Here is a 27,517-nt window from a genome sequence, read left to right as displayed (position 1 = left end):
TTTGGGGTTACCTTGGTTAAAATTGCACAATCCTGTGCTGGACTGGTCTACCCATGAAATTAAGTCTTGGAGCCCTAAGTGTCATGATAAATGTTGTAACGGTCGCATTGCTGCTGTGGAAAAAGGGGAATTACCTGTACCTATTCAGGATTTTTGGAAGTTTTTTTCTGAGGAGGAGTCGCAAGTTTTGCCTCCTCATAGGGACTATGATTGCACCATTGAGTTTGTCCCTGGAGCTACTCTTCCCAAGAGTCGCTTATTTAATCTGACTATCCCTGAGAGAAAGGCCTTGGAGGAATACATACAGACAAGCTTGGCCGCCGGTCACATTAGACCTTCTAAGTCCCCTGTGGCTGTTGGATTTTTTTTTGTAAAAAAAAAGGACGGCGGTTTACGTCCATGTCTGGACTTTCGCGAAATTAATAAAATTACCGTACGCAATTCCTACCCACTGCCATTAATTCCTGATTTGTTCAACCAGTTAGTGGGGGCCAAGTGGTTCTCTAAAATTGATCTCCGGGGGCATACAATTTGTTATGAATGAAGGAAGGTGATGAATGGAAAACTGCTTTTAACACTCCGGTGGGTCATTTTGAGAATCTGGTTATGCCTTTTGGTCTTACCAATGCACCAGCGTTTTTTCAGAACCTTATTAATGACATCCTAAGACCGTTGATCGGTAAGAATGTGGTGGTGTATTTGGATGACATTTTGATTTATTCGCCGGATATGGAGTCTCATTGGCAGAGCATACGTGGGGTATTGCAGTTGTTAAGTGACAATTCACTTTTTGCTAAGCTGGAGAAATGTGAGTTCGCTGTGCAGAGAATTAGTTTTTTGGGCTACATTATCTCCAGCGAGGGCTTTGAGATGGACCCGGTGAAGGTTCAGGCGGTGCAGGAATGGCCTAGGCCTATTGGTTTGAAATCGATACAGAGATTTTAGGGTTTCGCCAATTATTACAGAAAATTCATTAAGAATTTTTCTATAATTGTTAAGCCGCTGACCGATCTCACCAGGAAAGGTGCGAATACGGTTCAGTGGACTACGGAGGCCATTGAAGCTTTTGTGTATATCAAGGAGAGGTTCAGTTCTGCCCCCATCCTTATGCAGCCTGATGAGACCAAGCCTTTTTTGGTCGAGGTTGATGCTTCTTCGGTGGGGGTCGGTGCTGTTTTGTCTCAGGAAAACAAGGATGGAGTACATCCCTGTGCTTTTTTTTTCAAAAAAATTTTCTGAGACCGAACTTAATTACGATGTTGGTAATCGGGAATTGCTGGCTATTAAACTCGCACTTGAACATTGGCGTCATCTCTTGGAAGGTGCTAAATTTCCCATTCAGGTTTTCACTGATCATAAGAATCTGATCTATCTTGATGCTGCCAAGCGCTTGAATGCCCGTCAGGCTAGGTGGGCACTTCTTTTTTCGCGATTTAATTTTTCTGTTACCTACATCCCGGGTACCAAGAATGTAAAAGCTGATGCTTTATCTCGCAGCTTTTCTCCCATGGTTGGTACCGAGGAGGAGGAGAGCATTTTACAGGAAGGTGTTGTGATAGCAGCATTGGACTCCTTTTTGGAAGATGGGATTCTGAAGGCCCAGGAGGATGCCCCGTCTAACACTCCCCTTGGGAGGTTGTTTGTGCCTAGGAACTTTAGGAGAGATTTGTTTGTGGAGTGTCATGAGTCTCGATTGGCAGGTCATCAGGAATTTCTGAGACTAAGAGACTTGTAGGTCGCAGTTTTTGGTGGCCTGGGTGGCAGAAGGAAGTCATTAAGTGGGTGCGTCAATGTACTGTGTATGCTAGATCTAAGTCTTCACATGCTCCTGCTGCGGGGTTGCTTTGCCCTTTGGAGGTTCCTAGTGCACCTTGGATGCATCTTGCTATGGATTTTATTACTGACCTTCCTGCCTCTGAGGGTTTCACTGTCATCTGGGTGGTCGTGGACCGTTTTAGCAAGATGTGTCACTTGGTTCCTTTCATCAAACTGCCCTGCGCTAAGACACTCGCTAAGGCTTTTGTTAAGGAAATTGTCAGACTCCATGGCGTTCCTACCGACATTGTTTCCGATAGGGGACCTCAGTTCGTGGCTCGTTTTTGGCGTGCCTTTTGTGACAGGTTGGGAGTTCATTTGTCATTTTCATCTGGATATCATCCTGAGTCTAATGGACAGACAGAAAGAAAGAACCAGGATGTTGAACAGTTTTTGCGTTGTTTTGTGGCTGACAATCAAGAGGGGTGGACTGAGTTTCTGCCACTTGCTGAATTTGCTCTTAACAACCATACATCCTCTTCTGCTGGGTGTTCTCCTTTTTTTTGTTGTACTGGGAGACATCCGTCGTTTGGGTCATTCTCCAAATTGGTATCGGCTGTGCCGGAGGAGGAGAATTTTTCCGGTGATTTGGAGAGAGTTTGGACTGATGTACGTTGTAACCTTCAAGAGGCTAACAAAAAATCTAAGAGGTAGTTTGACAGGAAACGTCAAGAGGTTTTGTTTACGGTTGGTGACATGGTTTGGTTGTCCTCTAAGAATCTGCGGTTGAGGATTCCTTCTAAGAAATTGGGCCCGAAATTTGTAGGGCCGTTTAAGGTACTTCAGGTAGTTAACCAATCTGCTGTTAGGTTGGAGGTTCCCACCTCCTGGAAGATTAATCCGTTGTTTCATGTTTCCTTATTGAAAAAAGCTGATGTTTCGGATAGGGACGCCACTGTCTCTGTTCCTCCGGTGGTGGAAGACGGTGAATATGAAATTTCTCGCATTCTTAATTCTAGATGGCATAGAGGGAGATTGCAGTATCTCTTCGCTTGGAAAGGTTTCGTTCCCGAGGATAACTCCTGGGTAAAGGCGGATGATGTCTCTGCTCCTAGACTTGTCGGTGCGTTTCACAGGAGGTTTCCTGATAGACCTGGGCCTGGAGGATCCGGAGGATACTCATAGAAGAGGGGGTACTGTTAGAACCCTCCTGTTAGTCTTTTTTCTATTTTGTTGGTCACATGACTTTCTGCCTATATAATCCAGCTCCGCCCTTCTGGCCTTGCTGGACTTCAGTGTTTCATTTACTCTCAAGCTAGCCAGGTGCCTTTGTACCTAACTCTGTAGTTTGCTTGGTCCTTGGACCACTAGTACTTTTTGTTTGTTTGTCTTTGCTCTGCTACAATTTCTGCTAGGAGGTGTCCATCTATATCCCAGTCCTTAGTTCTTGTAGGGACCCCTCCCTTATATCTATAGGTCTGCGTTCAGACTAGCCGAGGACTTAGGTGGGTCTGTTCACAAGGAACAGGTCCCCCGCTGCATCGTAGGGATTCAGCTTAGTCCTATTGTAGGGACAGTTTTCCTATCTTTCCTTAGTGCTTGTAGCAGTTCATAACAGGTAAGTAGTTTGAACAGCAAACTGCTGTGAATTGCTTCACTGACACACTGAAAGAAATGTTTAATGGAGGCCAGAAATGGCAGTATTTTCTGACAATGTATATGTGATCCCTTTGACGGAGAAAACACAGTTTTACATAGCTGGATTTCTAGCGCTGTAATATGGAAAGGACCTGGCTGTATTCTGCAGTGCCAATAAGGAAATGGAGCAGGAAAACGGTGTTCTCTGGATTGCTTTTTAAGCAAATAATGAGGATTAAGATCCAAAGAAAAGTATTCCTGGCCCCTGAGACCTGGGCCTTTGTATAGAAATATCTAACAGCAGGAGAAGGCAGAATTGGAATGGAGCCTCTTGTGCTATATGCACTGCAGTCTGCTATATACACTACCGGCCTGCCTATACACCCTGCCTGCCTGATATCTCTGCAGATGGATTAGTCCTCAGAAGGACTATTTGTTAAGATGGATATGTGTAATGTACGTTTTTTTTCCCTACACTACCTAATACACAAGCAAATCTCTCCCTGACACAGCAGCAGCTCTCCCTACACTGTCTGAGCCGGAGTGACTGTGACGAACATGGCGGCGCCAGGTCTGATATAAACCTGATGACGTTGTGCAGCCAGACAATCACTGTAATGCCCACAACCAACATGGCTACGGCATTACAGTGCATGGCAGGCAATCCCTGCATGTTCATTGGCTCTCTAAAGAGAACCAAACAAGGAGGGAGGGGACCCGAGTTCCCGCCCGAGCAACCCGGAAATACTCGGTGAGCACCGAGCTGTAGCGAGCATGCTCGCTCATCACTACTTAATAAATTTGATATCCATTGATGATTTTTGTGTGATTTTGTTGTCAGCACATTGAACTTTGTACAGAACAAAGTATTCAATGAGAATATTTCATTCATTCAGATCTAGGATGTGTTATTTGAGTGTTCCCTTTATTTTTTTAAGCAGTGTATATATATATATATATATATATATATATATATATATATGTATATATATATATATACAGTATATATACAGTACATGTACATACCAAAAGTTTGGACACACCTTCTCATTTAAAGATTTTTCTGTATTTTCATGACTTTGAAAATTGTACATTCTCACTGAAGGCATCAAAACTATGAATTAACACATGCGGAATTATATACTTAACAAAAAAGTGTGAAACAACTGAAAATATGTCTTATATTCTAGTTTCTTCAAAGTAGCCACCTTTTGCTTTGATGACTGCTTTGCACACTCTTGAAATTCTCTTGATGAGCTTCAAGAGGTAGTCACTGGAAATGGTCTTACAACAATCTTGAAGGAGTTCCCAGAGATGCTTAGCACTTGTTGGCCCTTTTGCCTTCACTCTGCGGTCCAGCTCGCCCCAAACCATCTCGATTGGGTTCAGGTCTGGTGATTGTGGAGGCCAGCTCATCTGGCGTAGCACCCCATCACTCTCCTTGGTCAAATAGCCCTTACACAGCCTGGAGGTGTGTTTGGGATCATTGTCCTGTTGAAAAATAAATGATGGTCCAACTAAACGCAAACCGGATGGAATAGCATGCCGCTGCAAGATGCTGTGGTAGCTATGCTGGTTCAGTATGCCTTCAATTTTGAATAAATCCCCAACAGTGTCACCAGCAAAGCACCCCCACACCATCACACCTCCTCCTCCATGATTCACGGTGGGAACCAGGCATGTAGAGTCCAACCGTTCACCTTTTCTGCGTCGCACAAAGACACAGTGGTTGGAACCAAAGATTTCAAATTTGGACTCATCAGACCAAAGCCCAGATTTCCACTGGTCTAATGTCCATTCCTTGTGTTCTTCAGCCCAAACAAGTCTCTTCTGCTTGTTGCCTGTCCTTAGCAGTGGTTTCCTAGCTGCTTTTTTTACCATGAAGGCCTGCTGCACAAAGTCTCCTCTTAACAGTTGTTGTAGAGATGTGTCTGCTGCTAGAACTCTGTGTGGCATTGACCTGGTCTCTAATCTGAGCTGCTGTTAACCTGCCATTTCTGAGGCTGGTGACTCGGATAAACTTATCCTCAGAAGCAGAGGTGACTCTTCATCTTCCTTTCCTGGGGCGGTCCTCATGTGAGCCAGTTTCTTTGTAGCGCTTGATGGTTTTTGCAACTGCATTTGGGGACACTTTCAAAGTTTGCCCAATTTTTCGGACTGACTGACCTTCATTTCTTAAAGTAATGTTGGCCACTCGTTTTTGTTTACTTAGCTGCTTTTTTCTTGCCATAATACAAATTCTAACAGTCTATTCAGTAGGACTATCAGCTGTGTATCCACCTGACTTCTGCACAACACAACTGATGGTCCCAACCCCATTTATAAGGCAAGAAATCCCACTTATTAAACCTGACAGGGCACACCTGTGAAGTGAAAACCATTTCCGGTGACTATCTCTTGAAGCTCATGAAGAGAATGCCAAGAGTGTGCAAAGCAGTCATCAAAGCAAAAGGTGGCTACTTTGAAGAACCTAGAATATAAGACATATTTTCAGTTGTTTCACACATTTTTGTTAAGTATATAATTCCACATGTGTTAATTCATAGTTTTGATGCCTTCAGCGTGAATGTACAATTTTCAAAGTCATGAAAATACAGAAAAATCTTTAAATGAGAAGGTGTGTCCAAACTTTTGGTCTGCACTGTATATATATACAGTGGGGAAAAAAGTATTTAGTCAGCCACCAATTGTGCAAGTTCTCCCAAGGCTTGTAATTGACACCATAGGTAGACCTCAACTATGAGAGACAAAGTGAGAAAATAAATCCTGAAAATCACATTGTCTGATTTGGAAAGAATTTATTTCAAATTTTGGTGGAAAATAAGTATTTGGTCATTTACATACAAGCAAGATTTCTGGCTCTCACAGACCTGTAGCTTCTTTAAGAGGCTCCTCTGTTCTCCACTCCTTACCTGTAGTACTGGCACCTGTTTGAACTTGTTATCAGTATAAAAGACTCCTGTCCACAACCTCAAACAGTCACACTCCAAACTCCACTATGGTGAAGACCAAAGAGCTGTCGAAGGACACCAGAAATAAAATAGTAGCCCTGTACCAGGCTGGGAAGACTGAATCGGCAATAAGCAAGTAGCTTGGTGTGAAGAAATCAACTGTGGGAGCAATAGTTAAAAAATGGAAGACATACAAGACCACTGATAATCTCCTTTGAACTGGGGCTCCACACAAGATCTCACCCCGTGGGGTCAAAATGATCTCAAGAACGGTGAGCAAAAATCCGAGAACCACACGGGGGAACCTAGTGAATGACCTGCAGAGAGCTGGGACCAATGTTACACAGGCTACCATCAGTAACACACTACGCCGCCAGGGATTCAGATGCTGCAGTGCCAGACGTGTCCCCCTGCTTAAGCCATTACATGTCCGGGCCCGTCTGAAGGTTGCTAGAGAGCATTTGGATGATCCAGAAGAGTATTGGGAGAATGTCATATGGTCAGATGAAACTGTCTCGCCCCTGGTGGGGCCTTACTGTCTGGGGCAGTATATATGTGACTCACCCCCTGGGCCTCGTGTGGACGTGTGTGGGATACCCGGAGCCGGGTCTCTGGGGGTTGTAGAATCCGTGGCGGTGACCCGGTCCCGTGGCTCAGGGTGGTCAGGCCGATGGCGGTATTTTGTGGGGGTTTTAGGTTAATTGTCCGACTACGCCACCCGTGGATTGCGGTCAGTGCGGACCGCCGCTGCAAGGCAGACCGCTGGGGCTGATGGTGTGTGCAGCTGAGGTAGTGTGACTCCTCACGGGAAGAGTGGAGCCCCAGGGCAGTGTAGTTGATGGTGAGGGTGATAGTGCACGGGAGTCCCAGCACTAGTTGTGCTGGTGCGGCAATGAAGCAGGAACGACTCAGAGTCTTTGCAGTGCAGTTCAGGGTCTTTACTGGTGATATTAAGGCAGACCCTCCCGGGAGTACTGGCTAACATAAGGTGCCTGGTCAGTCTGCGAGCAAACAGGAGTTCCCCTGGCCAGGTGGAGTTGTAGGCCTCCCCATCTATCTGCACTCTTTCTGGCTACCTTGCTGTAAGCGGGTAGAAGTAGCCCACGTCCCTGAGTATACCGTGTGGTGCTCACCCGTATGGCTGGTGACTTGGGGCCTTCTGTTAGCCTCTGCTCCTGGATGGCGGTGCTGGTCCCTTCCTTGTGATTGAACCTCCGGGCTTCTATGGCCAGAGGACCTGGAATCCCCTGCCGGCTGGTTTCTGCTGCTGGGTGAATATCAGTCCCCACAGCCTCGGACTCATGTGTCCGGTTATCAGATTCTTCTGCCAGAGCGAGCTCTGCTCAGCTCCAGCCCCTGGTCTTCAGCTACTTCTCCTACAGAGCTGCTGCTGTAACTCTCCCTGTGTCTGGAACTGTCTCCAGGCTCTGACTGACCTCTAATCCCGCCCCAGACCCAGTTTATAAGGGCAGATTCCTCCCCTCCCAGGTCTGGGCAGGAAGTGTTGCATGCTTAAGGGCTCCTGACCAGAGAAACCTCCCACTTGCTCTCAGACGTAATATTTCTATTACTGTGGCAACCAGACCCCTGGGGTGCCACATTCCCCCCTAGTAAATTTTAGTACTCCGGGACTAAACACATTTTTAAGAAAACACAAATACAGGGTATAAACAATAATACAACAACATATATACAAGAAGCTTTAGTCTTTAGAGGTCACGGCGTGTCCGTAACCGGGTGTCCATATCACCCAACAAGGTGAAGTCTTGGCACAGAGTAGGGGACCTGTCCAAAGCAAAACCCTTGGGCGTGGCTGCAAGGCTGAGGCTAGCTACTTTGGGCCACAAGGAGGCCACGCCAGACAGGTTTTCTCTTCCGCGGCCATCTTCGCAAGAGGCACCAAGGTGCAACTATCTACAATGTAGTTCCGGTTACTCAGTGTCCATAACCTGTCCGTCCAAATAAACCTGCAGGGTAACTAGAGAAACATAATTAGTAACCAGGTAACAAAAACATAAACCTTTTTCAACAGTTGCAATTTACAGATTACATTTTAGATTCTCCAGCGAGCGGGCATCTGTCCTCTAGTGCTCCTGGTGGACCTACGTAACCCACTATCTGGTTCTGCACTACAGGGTGTAGAAGGTATTATAGGCAGGCCTGGCAGCTTTTTGCGTACTCTTTGGCTCACTAGGGGCACGGCAGGCTCACTACTAGCAGAGGGTTGATTCTCCTGGGCTGCTGGTATGGATTCTTCTGCCTCCTGGGCCGGCTGCTCTTCTGACACTACCTGCTCTTCTGTAGGCCCTTGAGGGGCTGGCTAGAGAAAGGTGAGGATGGGTACCACGATTGCGTTGTTGATTTGAGTCCAGGACCGGGGAAAGTCTCTGAATACGGTACTGATCATTTCTTCACTTTCCTCTGCGGGTTGAGGGTTCTCTTGATCTTCGTCAGGGCTTTGCAGCTGCTCGGGACACTTTTTCAGGTGGTCTCTGGAGACAATGGCTGTGGTCTCTCCTGATTATGCAGACTTTTGGATTATCATGGCTTGAGGGCAGTACGGTGTACGGGTCCTTCTCCCACTGGTCATCCAACTTGTGAAGCCGTCTCTTTCTCTTCAAGACCTGCTCTCCAGGTACCAGGGGAACAGCGGGAGCATACTGGTTATAAGCCTTCTCTTGCCTTTCTCTTGCTTGAGACAGACTTCGCTCGACGCTTTCCTGTACTTTCCGATACTGCTGCTGCCGTTCTGTATCCCAGTCTGCCTCTGGTGAGGTGTCCTCAGGTGTCAGGACTCCCATATCCAGGTCAATAGGCAGCTTACCAGGTCTTGCTCTCATTAGGTAAGTCGGGGTACAGTTGGTGGAGCCTACGGGGATGTGATTGTACAAGTCCACCAAATCAGGCAGTTTTTCAGGCCACAGACTGCGTTCTTCCAGGGGCAACATTTTTAGCAAGTCTATCACCACCTGGTTCATTTTCTCACATAGTCCGTTGGTCTGAGGGTGATAGGGCATTGTTCTAATCTTCCTGTAGCCATACAGATTGCAGAACTCCTGGAAGACCTCCGCTTCGAAGGCTGGTCCTTGGTCCGTCAGCACTTGCTCCGGGTACCCGTGTGGACGGCAGAAGTGCAGCTGGAAGGCCCTGGTTGCTGTTTGGGCCATTAAGTCCTTGACAGGGACCACCACTAGAAACCGGGAGTAGTGATCTACGATGGTGAGGGCATAGACGTACCCAGATTTGCTTGGAGCCAGTTTCACATGGTCCAGGGCTACCAGTTCCAGTGGCTGCCTGGTGATGATGGGCTGCAGGGGACTCTTCTGGATGGCACGGTCCTTTCTTCTTAGGTTGCACGAGCCACAGTCTCTGCACCACCTCTCGATGGCTCCTCTCATGCCTACCCAGTAGAACCGTTCACGCAACAAGAACTCCAGCTTTTTCCATCCGAAGTGTCCTGCTCCATCGTGGTATGCCTCCAGAACCATAGCCGCGTCTTGTCTTGGGACCACTACCTGCCAGGTCAGCTCATGTGTTCTAGAGTTGACCATTCTCCGGCACAGCTTCTCCTTGTAAAGAAACAGCCTGCTTTTCTCCTTCCACAGTTGCTTGGTCTCCTCCGGAGCGTCTGGGTCAAGACGGGCATCAGCCTGTGTCAGCATTTCCTTCACCAGACGGACTGCGGGATCACTGTCTTGTGTCTCCGCCCAGCTGTAGTGGGGTAAGGGATTGAACGTGGCAGAGCGCCTGTCCCTTACACGGTGGGAATACAGGGTAATCCCATGACGGTGGAACGCAGGGAGTTCGACTTCTTCCAGTTCTTCTGGATCTTCCCCTACGTCCGGTAAGTTTGGCATTCTGGACAGGGCATCCGCATTGGAATTTGAGCGTCCCATCCGGTATTTGATGGTGAATTCATAGTTGGACAGGCGAGCCATCCATCTCTGCTCCAGGGCACCAAGTCTTGCAGTGTCCAGGTGTGTCAACGGGTTGTTATCCGTGTACACGGTGAACTTGGAAGAGGCAAGGTAATGCTTGAAACGTTTGGTCACTGCCCACACCACTGCCAGGAACTCTAGCTTGAATGAGCTATAATTCTCAGGGTTTCTCTCTGTGGGCCGTAGTTTTCGGCTGGCGTAAGCGATTACCTGTTCTTTCCCCTGCTGGATCTGGGACAGTATGGCTCCTAGCCCGATGTTGCTCGCGTCCGTGTGGAGGATAAAGGGCTGGCTATAGTCAGGGCACGCCAGGATTTCATCCCCCATGAGGGCCATCTTCAGCTGGCGGAAGGACTCCTCTTCCAGCTTTTCCCACCTGAAGGGCGGCTTCTGGTTTTTGGCCTTCCTGGATTGACCTATCATGAGGTCCTGCATAGGAGCTGCCATTTTGGTGAAACCGGGAATGAATCTTCAGTAGTAGCCTACCAACCCGAGAAACTGCCGCACTTCCTTTATGCTGGAGGGTCTTGGCCAGTCATTAATCACGGTGATCTTATCGGGGTCAGGAGCCACTCCGTCACCACTCACCATGTGTCCCAGGTACTGCACCTTTGGTTTCAGCAGGTGACACTTGGAGGGTTTCACCTTGAGGCCGTAGCTTGCCAGGGCGTCAAACACTTCTGCCAGGTGTTTCAGATGGTCCTCGTAGGTTTTGGAATAGATGATGACATTGTCCAGGTATAATAGGACAGTCTCGAAATTCCGGTGTCCCAGACAGCATTCCATCAACCGTTGGAAGGTTCCTGGTGCGTTGCAGAGCCTGAACGGCATACAGTTGAATTCGCTGAGGCCCATCGGGGTGGTGAATGCAGTCTTCTCCTTGTCTGCCTCTGCTACAGGAACCTGCCAGTACCCGCTAGTAAAATCCAAAGTGGAGAAGAAGTTAGCAGATTTTAATGCAGCTAAAGATTCTTCTATACTAGGTAACAGGTACGCATCTTTGTGTGTGATACGGTTGACCTTTCTGTAGTCTACACACATTCTCATTGTGTTGTCCTTTTTCATTAGAACTAGTGGAGCTGCCCAGGGGCTACAGCTGTCCCTGATTACCCCAGCCTCCTTCATGTCCCGCAAAATCCCTTTTGCATGCTGATAGTGTGCAGGGGGTACAGGTCGGTATCTTTCCTTTATGGGCGGATGGTCTCCTGTGGGGATGTGATGTTCTACCCCCTTTACTCTGCCGAAGTCTAGCGGGTGTTTACTAAAGACTCTTTCGTACTCCTGAACCACCCGGTAGACTCCCTGTTTTTGGTGTGAGGGAGTGGAGTCAGTACCCAAATGCAGTTGCTGACACCAGTCCTCCATTTGTTTCTTAGAGCCGTTACCTTCCTCTGGTTGAGATGGAGGCAAGGGTTCCACGGCCCTTACAGAATTTTGGTTTATGGTGAACAATTTGGCTAGCGTGGCATACCGGGGCAGGTATACTTCTCTCTCCCCGATATTTATGATGCGGACGGGCACCCTCCCATGGCGTACACTCTGGACGACGGGTTCCTCCTCTGTCGGCGCCACGGGACGTCCTCCGGTCCGGATGCCAGCTGGATCTTCCCTGGAGGGGAAACCTGTAAAGACTGCACAGTTCTGGTTAGCGCGGCTACGCTTTTGGTTAACTCTTGGACCTGATGGTGCAGGTCTGTAGCCGGGTTTCTATCCAAAGCTCCTACAGACTCTGTAGACAAGGCCGCCGCCTCCTGGTGATAGGTAATAGCAGGACGCCGGTGGGTTACAGCGCTACCCGGTGCCGGTTCTCGGAGCACCCGGATGGCCCTGTCCTTGAACTTTGCAAAGTCTAAACCAGGGTTCTGCAAGGCCATTGCACGTAACTGGGTTCGGTGGGCTTTGGACAGCAGACCCTCAATGAATTGCTCAGTTAACAGTTCATCTGCATTCCGCACACTGTCAGGGTCTGCCTGTTTAATGGCTCCCAGGGCCTCTTGCAAATTCAATGCATAGTCTCTTATACTGTCTTGGGCCCGCTGCTTGCACCCATAGAATTTCATTTTGATCTCTGCTGAGGTACGGGTATCAAAAGTGTCCCTCAGACGGGTTAAGATTTCTTTTACAGTCTCCTTGTCCCGGACTGACCAGGACTTTACTTCACGTTGGGCTGCCCCGGTTAGCTGGCCTACCAATATGCTCACTTTTTGTCCTTCTGTCAGGGGGTATACCTTAAACAGGCTGTACAGTCTCTCTTTAAAGTCGCTTAGGGTATGCGACTCCCCTGAGTACTGGGGCAGCCTGGCCGCTCCGGGGATATAGGGCATTGTAAATGGCATTACTGCGGCAGCGGCCGCGCTGGTGGTAGAGGGTCCCTCCGCATCCGATCCGCAGACGATCGTCAGGGTGGAGGACCTTGCGTCACGTCCTGATGACGTCAGCATCGCTCTCTCTCCCTTCCAGGACCTTGCGCAGCGTCGGTGCGTGGGGCGGAGCTTCGGGTCTCGCGCGCTTTCGGCGTCCACGCCCCTCTTCTTCCCGTGCGGCATCCTGAAGATGGCGTCCGATGGCGGGAAAATGACTGCGGATGGCGGGAAAACAGCTGCGGATGGCGGGAACCGACTGAAGATGGCGGGAAACGGCTCCGGATGGTGGGGACCTTCACCACGGCAGGTATGACAGTCTTTTGAAGGTGCGCAGTACCCGGTGGTTGCGGGCACGAAATCCTGCCGACTACGCTGGGGCTGATGGTGTGTGCGGCTGAGGTAGTGTGACTCCCCACGGAAAGAGTGGAGCCCCAGGGCAGTGTAGTTGATGGTGAGTGTGATAGTGCACGGGAGTCCCAGCACTAGTAGTGCTGGTGCGGCAATGAAGCAGGAACGACTCAGAGTCTTTGCAGTGCAGTTCAGGGTCTTTACTGGTGATATTAAGGCAGACCCTCCCGGGAGTACTGGCTAACATAAGGGGCCTGGTCAGTCTGCGAGCAAACAGGAGTTCCCCTGGCCAGGTGGAGTTGTAGGCCTCCCCATCTATCTGCACTCTTTCTGGCTACCTTGCTGTAAGCGGGTAGAAGTAGCCCACGTCCCTGAGTATACCGTGTGGTGCTCACCCGTATGGCTGGTGACTTGGGGCCTTCTGTTAGCCTCCGCTCCTGGATGGCGGTGCTGGTCCCTTCCTTGTGACTGAGCCTCCGGGCTTCTATGGCCAGAGGACCTGGAATCCCCTGCCGGCTGGTTTCTGCTGCTGGGTGAATATCAGTCCCCACAGCCTCGGACTCCTGTGTCCGGTTATCAGATTCTTCTGCCAGGGCGAGCTCTGCTCAGCTCCAGCCCCTGGTCTTCAGCTACTTCTCCTACAGAGTTCCTGCTGTAACTCTCCCTGTGTCTGGAGCTGTCTCCAGGCTCTTACTGACCTCTAATCCCGCCCCAGACCCAGTTTATAAGGGCAGATTCCTCCCCTCCCAGGTCTGGGCAGGAAGTGTTGCATGCTTAAGGGCTCCTGACCAGAGAAACCTCCCACTTGATCTCAGACGTAATATTTCTATTACTGTGGGAACCAGACCCCTGGGGTGCCACATATATATATCACGGTGGCTGGCCCAGGGCGGACAGTGCGCCAAGAAAAGGGGTTTTAATAAAATGAAAATAAAAGTTTGTGACGCCACCTGCGGATTCTGGTAAGAGGTTACCAGCGCTGCGACAGTCCACTGAGGCTGATGTTAGGGGCAGCTTTGATGGGACGGCTCCCCACAGGTGGAGCTGGCTTCAGGGCAGTGTAGCATGAATGGAGGAGGGTGCGCTGGGCGTTGTGGTGCAGGTAAGGAACGATGGCACAGCAGGAGTAATGTACAGAGACAGGGGGTTTTGCTTTGTTACCTTTACTGGTACAGCTGGTAGATATGGTCCAGGGTACTCTAGGTGAAGGGCGCACTTTTGGACTTCTCCCCAGTGAGTGGGTATAAGGCCTCCTGTTCCGTGTCTGTCTCTGTGTAAACTCCTGGCCAGCCTGCAACTGTGCCTAGCTTATGTGTCTTGCTTGTTACTCCACCTGTTGCTCTGAAGTAGGACCTCCGGTTGGTAACCACTTTCCCTGGACGTCGGGGCCTTTGTGGTACCTGTTCCTGTGAGTCTAAATTAGGGTCTGCCAGGGACTTGTAGTCCTCCTGGGATTCCGGTGAACCCTACTGGGTGTGAAGGGTCCCTGTAGGCTCGGACCCGGTGTCCGGTAAATATACTGGGGTGAGCCTGGTATGCTCCTCTGCCCCCTTTATCACTCCTTCTTTCCTCGCCATCCGCCACGCTCGGGGCCTTCACTACAAGGCAGCTGGCGTGCTGCGTCTTCATTGCTCTCTGAGCGTCGGCACACTCTCTGTCTGGCTTCAGAGCTGCTGGAGGCCTAGCTTGCCTCTAACAGCAGCCTGTGTGCTGCTCATTGTCTGAGCGCACTGCACACTATTCTCCTACTAATCTCAGACTAAACTCTGACTCTGACTGACTGACCGACTAAAACTGAGCTGCCTGGCACCACCTTCCCTTTATATATCCCTAACAGGGCTCCCTGTGCTGGTATGAGGCGGAAGGTGGAGGTGTTTGAATGTAGTGAGGGCCTCTTGTGGAGAAATCCGTCCGTGCAGCCTTCTGGGTTCTGTGGCACCAAGCGTAGCAGGGCGCCACATTCCCCCCTAGTAAAACACAGTACTCCTGGACTGAAGCATTTTTTTGCAAAAACAGGTTAACAATAATAACTCTTCCCTTTACGGGAGGCACTTTCTTGAACGTTACATTTAAAACATTATAAATAATAAATAGATATGTACAATTTAATAAGCAACCCCAGAATTCAAGTCTCTTCCGGTGAGGTTCCCCGACAGGATGTCGATCTCACAGGGTAGAGTACTTGGTAGCTTAAGGGACCTGTCCAAAGCAAACCCTCCACGTAGGCCCTGGGGTGGCTGCAGGGCATGGCGATCCTGAGTTGGACCTCCTCTTATGCCACACCAGACAGGTTTTCCTTCTGAGGTCTCCTAAAGGGGCACTCCAGGGAGTGCAATTATTTACATGGAACAGTTTTAGGGCTACTCACAGTCCTCAGCCTCAGAGTTCTTTATGTTCCCTTACGGGTAACTAGAGATAAGGTTCAGTGTCCATATAACTTAAATTGTCCATAAGCAAGGCAAAACAAAACAATGATTAAATACATGACAATTTTACAACAATAACATACCCCAGGGGCAACTATTTATACAATCAGAATTTCCTTCTTCATTCTCTATATCTGGCAGGGGTCTGACCTTTGGTACTACGTGTGGACCTGCGTGGTACTGGAATGCGTGTGGTACTGGTATTCGCACTACTTCCTATTCTGTCAGTACTAGTTGTTGAGGGGCTACAAGACTGCCTTGACCTCTCTGCAGGACTGGTAAGTGTACCATAAGCTGGGCCTTCCTGCTCTGCTCCAGCCGGGGATTCTTCTTCCTGGAATTCTTCCCGAGCAGCTCCTCTGGGGCACCTATAGGTTCTTCTTGCTGTTGGTAGAAGGTGATTACAGGTATGATTACTGCTCCTCCTAGTTGGGGCCAATCTGCCGGGAAATCTCCTAGTTCAGTGTGTATTACTGCTTCTTTTGGCTCCTCCGGTACGGTGAGAGGCACTTCCTCCTGGGGTTTTAGTAGACCTGGACACAACTTCAGATGATCCCTGGATACTGTTGCAGTCGTTCTTCCTCCGTCCTTAGTAATTAAACAGGTCTTCCTGTTATCAAACCTTGAGTTTAACACAGTGTAGGGTTCTCTCTCCCACTGGTCATCAAGTTTGTGGTTTCTCCTTTTTCTTTTTAACACCACTTCTCCTGGTGTGAAGGGTTCTGCGGGTGCGCTTTTATTGTAATCGGCTTCCTGCTTGTCCCTCACCCGAGTGAGACTGTCCTCGACACATGCCTGTACTTTTCTGTACTACTCCTGTCGGGTTGTGTCCCAGTCCTCAGTGGACATATCTGCTTCAGGTTCTACTACATCAAGCTCCAGGTCCATGGGCAACTTTCCGGGTCTGGCTCGCATGAGATATGCTGGAGTACAATTGGTGGAACTCACAGGTATGTGGTTGTACAGATCTACCAGGTCAGGTAGTAGGTCTGGCCACTGATTTCTCTCCTCTAAGGTCTTCAGCAGGTCGATGATGATGTTATTCATCTTTTCACAAAGTCCGTTGGTTTGGGGGTGGTACGGTGTAGTCCGGATCTTTTTACACCTGTACAGATGGCAGAACTCCTTGAACAATTCGGCCTCAAAGGCTGAGCCTTGATCTGTCAGCACCTGCTCCGGGTATCCATGGGGCCTGCAGAAGTACGCCTGAAACATCTTCGCCACAGTTTCTGCCGTCAGATCCTTGACGGGTGCGACCACCAGGAACCGGGAGTAGTGATCCACCATGGTCAGGGCATAGGAGTATCCTGACCTGCTGGGTGATAGCTTGACATGATCCAGGGCCACGATCTCCAGGGGTCGAGTCGTCTTGATGGGTTGCAGGGGTGCCTTCTGGTTGCTGTAGTCTTCTCTCCTGAGGCTACAGGGTCCACAGTCCCGGCACCACCTCTCAATGGAACTGCGCTTTCCTACCCAATAGAAGAGACACTTCAGCAGGGTTTCTAGCTTCTTCCAGCCAAAGTGCCCCACTTGATCGTGGTAGGCCTCCAACACCATCTGGATGTCCGTCCTGGGTACTACGATCTGCCACACCATCTCATGGGTCCTCGGATTGACGTACCTTCGGCACAGCTTCTCTCTGTAGATGAACAGCCGGCTCCTCTCATTCCACAGCTGCTTGGCTTGTAGAGACGCGTCCTTCTCCAGGGAGCAACCTTCCTGGGTTATCAGCTCCTTGATACGGCTGACAACCGGGTCACTATCCTGGGTCTCCTTCCAGCTATGGTGAGGCAAAGGGTTTAACGTCTTACCGCAATGCCTCCTGGAGGCTCGTTGCTCGTGGACCATTCCATTACTGTGAAAGGCAGGTAGCTCAATCTCTTCCAGGTTGTCCACTTTTTCTTCAGTGTCCGACTGGTGAGGCCTCCTGGACAGGGCATCGGCGTTGGCGTTCTTGCGGCCCGCTCGGTATTTAATAGTGAATCGGTAGTTTGACAGCCGAGCCATCCATCGTTGTTCCATGGCTCCTAGCTTGGCTGTTTCCAGATGAGTCAAGGGGTTGTTTTCCGTGTAGGCAGTGAACTTACTGGAGGCTAGGTAGTGCTTGAACCGCTCGGTGATGGCCCAGACCAGGGCCAGGAACTCCAACTTGAAGCTGCTATAGTTCTCGGGGTTCCTCTCGGTCGGGCGGAGCTTCCTGCTTGCATAGGTGATCACCTTTTCTTGGCCATTCTGCTTCTGACTTAGCACAGCTCCTATCCCCTCGTTGCTGGCATCAGTGTACAGCAGGAACGGTGGGCTGTAGTCAGGGTAGACTAGGATCTCTTTGCCGGTCAGGATCTCCTTCATCACCTTAAAGGATTCAGCTTGCTCCTTACCCCACTGGAACGGGGGGTTTCTGCCTCTCCCGGACTGTCCTACCAGGAGATCTTGCAAAGGCGCCGCCTTCTTGGTGTAATCCTTCACAAACCTCCGGTAATACCCGACTAGTCCCAAGAACTGACGTACCTCCTTGAGGCTCTTTGGCTCTGGCCATTTCTGAATGGCAGTGACCTTCTCCGGGTCCGGTGTTACTCCTTCTGGACTGACGATGTGCCCCAGGTACTGTACCTTTCTCTTGAGCAGGTGGCAGTTGGAGGGTTTCAGCTTCATCCCATACCACCCCTCTGCCAGGTGCTTCAAGTGGTCTCGAAGTTGTGGTGTCCCAGGCAGCACTCCATCAATCTCTGGAACGTTCCGGGGGCGTTGCAGAGTCCAAACGGCATACTATTGAACTCGCAGAGTCCCATCGGGGTAGTAAAGGCCGTCTTCTCCCGATCCTTCTCAGCAACAGCTACTTGCCAGTACCCACTAGTGAGGTCATGTAGCATACCTGGCGGCGTTCTTGCATAGGGCACCATCTCCCACTATGCAAGATTGCAAACTTGTTCATCAGTCCAGTCTGCTAGCCTGGCTTCTTTCCATGCTGTCTGTATGTCTCTGTTCTGACTGCTTAGGGCGGCGGCCCGGTCACTTCCTGTTTCTTGTAGCTGCTGTGGGCACGCCCCTAATGCGTCCTCGGCCTATTGCTGTCAGTCACTGGATATTTAAACCAGCTTCACCTGGAATCTGATGCCTGAGCAATGCTATCATTCAGTGTGCTGCTTTACTCTGAATGTGCCAGGTCCTGTTCTGTTCTTGTCTGTTTCCACCACTCTGGGGACTGTATTCCCAGACTGGCTCCTGTATCTCTTTCAGTAGCAGTTCCTGTCTGAACTGTATCCTAGCCTGTTCGTCCCGCCTTCTAGGGGCCGCATACCTAGGCCTGTTGTCTGTGTTTTCTTGCCTGTCTGTCCGCCTTCCTGGAGGCTGTATTTCCAGGCCAGTCTGAACACGCCCCTAGCCTGTTCATTCTGCCTTTTCTGGGGGCCGCATACCCAGACTCGCTCCTGTATCTCGCTGCAGTGTCAGTTTCTGTCTGAACACTCAGTTCCTGTCTGAACACTCTCCTAGCATGTTTCCTGTTTTTCTCTATGTCCGTACCTTCCCTTTTTCTGCAGAGTCTGAACCTGCACCTAACTCCTACTCGTTGTCGCTGTACTTCCGTTTGTGAGTTTAGAGTCCACTCGCTACTTCATTGCAAGTATCTTGTGTGTATCTGGTTCTGCCTTTCCCTTCCTCTCTGTTCCGTGTGAACAGAGCCCTGTCCCCTCTGCTCTGCCTTTGCTCACCACTCCGGCGGTTCTTGCCTGTTCTGCCTTGCTCACCGCTCCGGCGGTTTTTGCCTGCTCTGCCTTGCTCACCGCTCCGGCGGTTCTTGCCTGCTCTGCCTTGCCCACCGCTCCAGCGGTTCTTTCCTTCTTTGCCTTGCTCACCGCTCCGGCGGTTCTTGCCTGCTCTGCCTTGCTCACCGCTCCGGCAGTTCTTGCCTGCTCTGCCTTGCTCACCGCTCCGGCGGTCCTTGCCTGCTCTGCCTTGCTCACCGCTCCGGCGGTTCCTGCCTGCTCTGCCTTGCTTACCGCTCCGGCAGTTCTTGCCTGCTCTGCCTTGCTCACCGCTCCGGCGGTTCCTGCCTGCTCTGCCTTGCTCACCGCTCCGGCAGTTCTTGCCTGCTCTGTCTTGCTCACCACTCCGGTGGTTCTTGCCTGCTCTGCCTTGCTCACCGCTCCGGCGGTTTCTGCCCGCTCTGCCTTGCTCAACGCTCCGGCGGTTCTTGCCTCCTCTGCCTTTGCTCACCGCTCCAGGCGGTCTCGCTCTGCTCTGTCTTTGCTCACCGCTCCAGGTGGTCTCGCTCTGCTCTGCCTTTGCTCACCGCTCCAGGCGGTCTCGCTCTGCCTTTGCTCGCCGCTCCAGGCGGTCTCGCTCGCCGCTCCAGGCGGTCTCGCTCTGCTCTGCCTTTGCTCGCTGCTCCAGGCGGTCTCGCTCTTCTCTGCCTTTGCTCACCGCTCCAAGCGGTCTCGCTCTGCCCTGCCTTTGCTCACCGCTCCAGGTGGTCTCGCCCTGTTCTGCTCTTGCTCACCGCTCCGGCGGCCTTGCTCTGCTCTGTTCTTGTTCACCGCTCTGGCGGTCTCGTTCTGCTCTGCTTGTCTACCGCATCTGCCGTTCTGTTCCTGAGTCCCAGTCTGTACTGGACCTTATCCAGTCTGTGCTCTAACCTGCTAGTGCCTCCCTGTCGGCACTCCAGCCATGCCTGCCAGTACTCCCTGCCTGCATACCAGTCGTGCTTACCAGTGCCCGCCTGTTAGCATACCTGCCGTGCCTGCCTATACCCACCAGTCAGTGTGCCAGCCTAACCTGCCTGTTCCTGTATTCTCCGGTGTGGGTCAACAGCCGTGTCCGGGATCTGACCTGGTGTAGCACCTGGTCCCTCTGCTCGGTTCCTCCCTGGTGCACTGGCGTCGTTAGCCGTCGTGCGACCTTGGTCGGATCGGGTAGATACTTAGTTACGCCCCTCCAGGCACTCTCCGGTTCATGGTCCAGTGGGATCACTAAACACGCACACACCAGTCAGTCCGGGCGTGTGCATAACAGGTCAAGGGATTCCTCTATACGTGGTAAAGGGTATGCATCTTTATGTGTGATGCGATTTACTTGTCTGTAATCTGCACACATTCTCATGCTTCCGTCCTTTTTCCTGACTAAAACTAGGGGAGCTGCCCAGGGACTACAACTATCCCTTACTACCCCTGACTTTTTCATGTCGTGCAACATCTCCTTTGCCTTCTGGTAGTGTGCTGGTGGTATAGGCCGGTAACGTTCTTTGATGGGTGGATGGTCACCTGTGGGTATATGGTGTTGTACTCCCTTGATCCTCCCAAAGTCAAGTGGGTGTTTACTGAATACCTGTTTGTATTCCTGAACCACCCGGTGTACTCCCAGCTTCTGATGGGCAGGAGTGGTGTCTGTCCTAACATGGAGCTGTTGACACCAATCCTCCACCTGGGTTGCCGGGTCATTATCCTCTACTTCATCTGGTGAGGTTAAGAACTCCGCCGTGAGTATGGAGTTGTTATCTACTGTGTACAGTTTGGCAACAGTGGCGTAGCGTGGTAATCTAACCTCGTCCTCCCCATAGTTCAGGAGGCGTACGGGCACCCTCCCATTGCGTACATCCACCACCCCTCTGGCAGTCAAGAGTGTAGGTCTAAGCTCTGAGCTAAGGGGCTCTACTACCGCCTGGTAGCTCCGTCGTCTGAGACCTATTGCTGCTCTACACCAAATCAGCATCTCACTCATTGGGGGGATCACAATGGGTATTGGGTCTGTCACCCGTACATTACCAATTTCACCACCTGATAGCTTTACCTGTTGCTGGTACATAAGGGCTCGGATCTCTTTCTGGAGCACCCTCCTCTGCCCTGGTCTGGTGGTGTCAGCCATCTGTTGGAGCAAGAACAACACTTCTCCCAAACAGTTACCAACAATATTCGTGCCAAGTACCATATACAAGTCTGTATCACCAGGATTAGTCTCTAATACAGTTAGTCCCTGGTCCTTCAGTTCCACTCTTCCCACCTTTACTGCCACATCCTTAACCCCGACTAGGGGGGGACCATTAGAGGCATACACGGAAAGGTTTGGGTCTGGCGGGTGAAGTTCGTCTATGGACCAGAACCTTTTGTAGAGGACATCAGGCATAATGGTTACCTGAGATCCTGTGTCCAGCAGGGCAGGGGTCATGATGCCGTCCAGCACAATGGACAGGAAAGGTCTTCCTCCTACGAACCAGCGGTACCAGTTTGATGGGCCTGGTTGCTCTACTCCTGGGTGTTGGCCCTCAGCCCCAGGGTTTTCTCGTTCAAAGGACAGGCCCGAGTGGTGTGGCCTTCTTTATGGCAGCGGTAGCAGATGAAGTCTTCTGGAGGGCGAGGTTGGTCGTTGCTCCTCCCACGCGGTGGCATTGTCCTCCTCCGGGGTGGCGTTGTCCTCCTACGGGGTGGCGTTGTCCTTCTTCTTCTCCTCATCCAGGGGACATCCTTAGGGCTGTTGGCTAGCAGGATCCTTCCTTCCGGCTCAGGCTCCGTTTGTAGCTGCAGGGTACTCATGACAGTGGCCAGGGCTTTACTTAACTGGCGCACTTCAGAGTGTAGGCTGTCCAGCTCCCCAGGGGGCACTGTTTGCATCCTTGTTTCAGCCGTCAGTGAAGGAATGGTGGGTGGAGCGTGCTCTTGGGGTGGTCCCACCCTGATAACGCTGGATAGCAGTATCTGTGGTTTCCAGGGGCTGCAGGCCCTTTATAGCCATGTCCTTAAGGGTGTCAAAGGTGGCATCTGGATGGTCTAGAGCCCACCACCGTACAGTTCTGCTCTCTTCCTGGGACTTCAACCCCCGGATGAACTGTTCCGCCAGCATTTTATTTTCATTGTGGATGCTGGCTGGACTAACTTGTTTCAGGGACCGCAGGGCCTCCTGTAAGCGCCAGGCATAGTCCCGGATACTGTCCTCAGGCTTTTGGACACAATGGTTTAACCTCATCCAGAGATCCGTCTCAGTGCGGTTTTCAAACGCTGTTTGCAGTCTTTTAAAGATAGTGGACACTGATTCTTGGTCTGCGGCTGGCCAGGTTTCAACTTCTCGCTCAGCGGCACCAGTCAATTGTCCTAACACTACAGCGGCTCTCTGTTTGCCAGTCATAGAGTACATGTCCAGTATGCCGCATATCTTCCTCTTGAATCCGGACAAGGTGTCCGGTTTGCCGTTATACTGGGGGAACCACTTTGCTCCCGGATATACGGCAGGGCCATAGGTATGACAGGGGTTACAGGCCCTGCCGGTAGAGCGGCCGCTTCAGCCAGCTCAGCACCGAGCGCAGGTGGGACATCGGGACCGTTAACCGATGCTTCGACATTCTGCTGGGCTTCCGACATCGTAGCGCCCCCCTAGTGAACCGCGGCCTACCTTCTTTACTTTTCTTCCGGTAGGCCGCAGCTCCGCAGGTGAGTCTTCTTAGGGACCTTGCGTCGATTGCGTCCTATGTCAGGGCGTCCTCTCACTCTTTCCAAGGACCTGACACTTCCTGGTTCGACGTCAGGGGCGAGGCGTGTCCTCGACTTCACGCGCTTCCAGCGGTTACGCCCCTCTTCTTCCCGCGCGGCGTCCGGAAAATGGCGGCCAGTGGCGGGAAACTCCGGAAAATGGCGGGAATAGCTTCACCACAGTGAGTTTTACAGCTCTTTAAGGCGCACAGTACCCGGTGGCAACGGGCACGCAATCCTGTTCGTGACGCCAAAAGCGAGCTGTCTCGCCCCCGGTGGGGCCTTACTGTCTGGGGCAGTATATATGTATATCATGGTGGCTGGCCCAGGGCGGACAGTGTGCCAAAAAAAGGGTTTTTAATAAAATGAAAATAAAAGTTTGTGACGCCACCTGTGGATTCTGGTAAGAGGTTACCAGCGCTGCGACAGTCCACTGTGGCTGATGTTAGGGGCAGCTTTGATGGGACGGCTCCCCACAGGTGGAGCAGGCCTCAGGGCAGTGTAGCATGAATGGAGGAGGGTGCGCTGGGTGTTGTGGTGCAGGCAGGGAACGATGGCGCAGCCGGAGTAACGTACAGAGACAGGGGGTTTTGCTTTGTTACCTTTACTGGTACAGCTGGTAGATATGGTCCAGGGTACTCTAGGTGAAGGGCGCACTTTTGGACTTCTCCCCAGTGAGTGGGTATAAGGCCTCCTGTTCCGTGTCTGTCTCTGTGTAAGCTCCTGGCTAGCCTGCAACTGTGCCTAGCTTATGTGTCTTGCTTGTTACTCCACCTGTTGCTCTGAAGTAGGACCTCCGGTTGGTGACCACTTTCCCTGGACGTCAGGGCCTTTGTGGTACCTGGTCCTGTGAGTCTAGCATCATGTATGCCAGGGACTTGTAGTCCTCCTGGGATTCCGGTTAACCCTACTGGGTGTGAAGGGTCCCTGTAGGCTTGGACTCGGTGTCCCGTAAATATACTAGGGTGAGCCTGGTATGCTCCTCTGCCTCCTTTATCACTCCTTCTCTCCTCGCCGTCGGTCACGCTCGGGGCCTTCACTACAAGGCAGCTGGCATGCTGCGTCTTCACCGCTCTCTGAGCGTCGGCACACTCTCTGTCTGGCTTCAGAGCTGCTGGAGGCCTAGCTTGCCTCTAACAGCAGCCTGTGTGCTGTACGCTGTCTGAGCACACTGCACACTATTCTCCACCTAATCTCAGACTAAACTCTGACTCTGACTGACTGACCGACTAAAACTGAGCTGCCTGGCTCCACCTTCCCTTTATATATCCCTAACAGGGCTCCCTCTGCTCGTATGAGGTGGAAGGTGGAGGTGTTTGAATGTAGTGAGGGCCTCTTGTGGAGAAATCCGTCCGTGCAGCCTTCTGGGTTCTGTGGCACCAAGCGCAGCAGGGCGCCACTATTACTAACGAGGACTACGGAGTGCCGACTATTTCTCTGTATTTGTATTACAGAAAACGTTTGACCTCTGTCATTGCCAACAAAGGATATATAACAAAGTATTGAGATGAACTTTTGTAATTGACCAAATACTTATTTTCCACCAAAATTTGAAAAAAATGTCTTTCCACATCAGACAATGTGATTTCCAGGATTTGTTTTCTAATTTTGTCTCTCATAGTTGAGGTCTACCTATGACTAGTGTTGAGCCACCCCCGTAGTGTTCAAGTTCGGTTCGGTTCGTCGAACACCCGTATGTTCGCCAAACTGTTCGTCGAACTGTTCATCAAACACCTTCGAACACCGTTAAAACCAATGGCAGGCTAGCAAAAACACATAGAAACACATAGAAAACACATAGAAAACACTTCAAAGGTGTCCAAAAGCTGACAAACTGCTCAGAAGACACAACTAACACATGGAAAAGTGACAAGTACATATAGTCAGGTGAAAAGAAAAGAGGTGGAGGAGTAAAAAATCTAAAATCAAGAAAGGCTGGAGTAAAAATCTAAAATCAGCCTACCAACACCCAGACGTCGTGACAAGAAAATTAAAAAAAGAAATATCTTTAGGTAGAACGGCGGTTCCATTCAGAACACTTTCCTTATAAGACGTAGTGGTATCCCCGTTGTGAGTTGTGCCAAAAACGGAACCCAATACATTCGGACTAATCCATCATTTGTCATATCCAAGGGGCAGGTCAGTAAACGACAACATCGACGCGGAACCAAGTACAATAGTATATACTGTACATCCTTTGACAAGGCAATCAGGCGGATCAAGAAGTTGGGAAGGGTCACCCTAATGGCCAAAACAGACATTGATGCGGCGTTCCGGTTACTTACTACCTGTGCCTCCGAATAGTGTCCACCTATTGGGCTGCTTCTGGGAAGGAGCATACTATATAGATCGCTGTTTGCCCATAGGGTGGTCCAGATCCTGCTCACTATTTGAGGCGTTTAGTTGCTTCCTCGAATGGGTTGTAATGGACGTTTCTAAGGGGGCACATATTATCCATTACCTCGACAACTTCTTATGCCTGGGCCCAAAAGATTCGCCACAGTGTGAATACACGTGGTAGTCCACCTGTGAGAAGGAGAGAGCTGGAGGGAGAGCGGACACCACAGAGCCGAGGGGTTAGATGGAGAACGGAAGAAGAAAAGAGGGCGAGGGAGGTAAGGGAGTACAGTGGAAGGCCGACCTGAGCTCCCCCACGTTCCTGCTGGGCGGGAAACAGCCCTGGGAAGAAAAGCCGCTTACGCATCCCTTTGAGGTTAAGGGCGCCAGCTGGCAGAGGGACTACGCTGGAGTGCGAAGCCGACACAGCCAGTCCGCTTGCGCCAGAGCCGCAATGGACCCTGACGACCAGCCCCCCTCTCCCAATACTGGTGCCTGTCCGCTGGTGGGTCGAGCCCCCCCGCGGTGGGGGGGAAAGTCACATCTGCAGAAGAAAGACCATCTTCCAGCCAAAATATAAAGACCTACAAGCTAGCCATATGATATATGGTCAATGATCCCTCGAAAACTAGAAAAACTGATTAGTAGCCTATTTTGGGGAGGAGGAGGTTAAATGGAAGGGAAGAGTCTCCCCTATAGGTAATATCTCAATCCACGTATTAGTAAACCCCAAAATGACATGAGAGGGATTTTAATCCAAAAATATCAATTTTATTAGAAGATGTAAAAGTTACATAGCAATATGAATAAAAAAGAGGGAAGGAAAGGAGATGGTAGGTCAACTATGAGGGCAGGGTTAAAGAATTAAACCCTGCAAGGAGACTAACATCCCTGAACCAGCATTGAGAATAAACCAGGTGTACGTATAAGCTGCCAATCAGAGGATAATAGAGTGAGGGCAGGCATGAGTCATGTCAGTCTGTGTTTTCACTAGTAATAACATTCATAGCAAATATAGAATATGGAGTATAATACACAAAATAGTGGTATTGGTATGTGGACACATGACAGCATGACAAATCGTAGAGCATCAGAACATATAGTAATGATACATGAATGATAGCGCTAAACAGGTAACATTATGCAGATAACATTGACGTATATAACAGTGATACACAAATATTAGTGAATCGATAGCGCTATGCAGGTAGCATTACTGTCTGGTCAAGAGCAGCAGCTCTATAGGGTATTGTTTACCTTGTGCCATATGAAAAACAATTAAGGCAGCGTATCCTGGGATGCTGGGGGGATGTGTAGCAGCCTCGACGCGCGTTTCGCCCTGGGAGTGGCTTCGTCAGGAGGCGTGACTGTCGTTAGGTAAGGGGACATCCTTTATATAAGAAGTGGCCAATCAGAATCGCTCGCGTAATGGAAGCCCCGCCCCCAGTGATGACGCGGTCGGGCACGTACGCGGCACACAGCTGATGAGAGGGAATCCTCTCTGTTGCTGCGGCAACGCATCCTGCCCTAGACGCCACAGGGGCGGAAGTTCACGCTAGAGCGATGAGTGATCATGAATGGGGGTATGTGAAAGGAAAAACTGTATGGAGATCTTAGATGCTATGCGTAGTACAGCGCTGCATGGACACACGGCGTGGCCATCTCACTGTGCCATGAAGCGCTGCGGATACAGAAGCAGGGAAACATGATTATAATGAATGACAGGAAGTGAAGGTCATAAAATGAGTATGGGGGAGAAAAGTAAATAGATATATACCGCACAAAATGTAAAAATATGAATCTTACATGGGCAGAATAATTGTATAGATTATAAGTGTCGTGCATCGAAAACACATATAAATACACCCGATTTTAAATTTATATAAATGTCCATAGTAAGCAGGGTTAAATAAATAATGCATCCATCGATGCATGCAGGAAGGGCCACGGATAGGTGGCTAATAGTAAAAAGGGGGAAAAGGTGAAGGGAAACGGAGAGGGGGGGTTTGGAAGAGGAAAGAAGGAGGAAAGAGGAAGAAAAAGAAATGGGGGAGGAAAGGAAAGAGGGGGGGGAGTGTAGAAGAGGAAAGAAGGGGGAAAAAGGAAGAAAAAGAAATGGGGGAGGAGAGGAAAAGGGGGGAGGAAACGAGAGGAGGGAGAAAATGTATAGAACAGTAGTCTCACATGATAAATAAGGCAAGTGTACAAAAACAAGATGTATATGAAATTTTTACATTCAAACACTTGCAAGAGACCAAAAAGAGGCGGACTAAAGTACATAAAGGTAGGTTCTCCTTCACAGTCAGG

This window comes from Phyllobates terribilis, unplaced genomic scaffold (assembly GCF_046119375.1).
Source record: "Phyllobates terribilis strain yellow unplaced genomic scaffold, ASM4611937v1 Scaffold_1__5_contigs__length_1240528914, whole genome shotgun sequence".
Taxonomy (NCBI): domain Eukaryota; kingdom Metazoa; phylum Chordata; class Amphibia; order Anura; family Dendrobatidae; genus Phyllobates; species Phyllobates terribilis.
The sequence above is the reverse complement of the archived record's forward strand: the minus strand, read 5'-3'. Positions refer to the sequence as shown.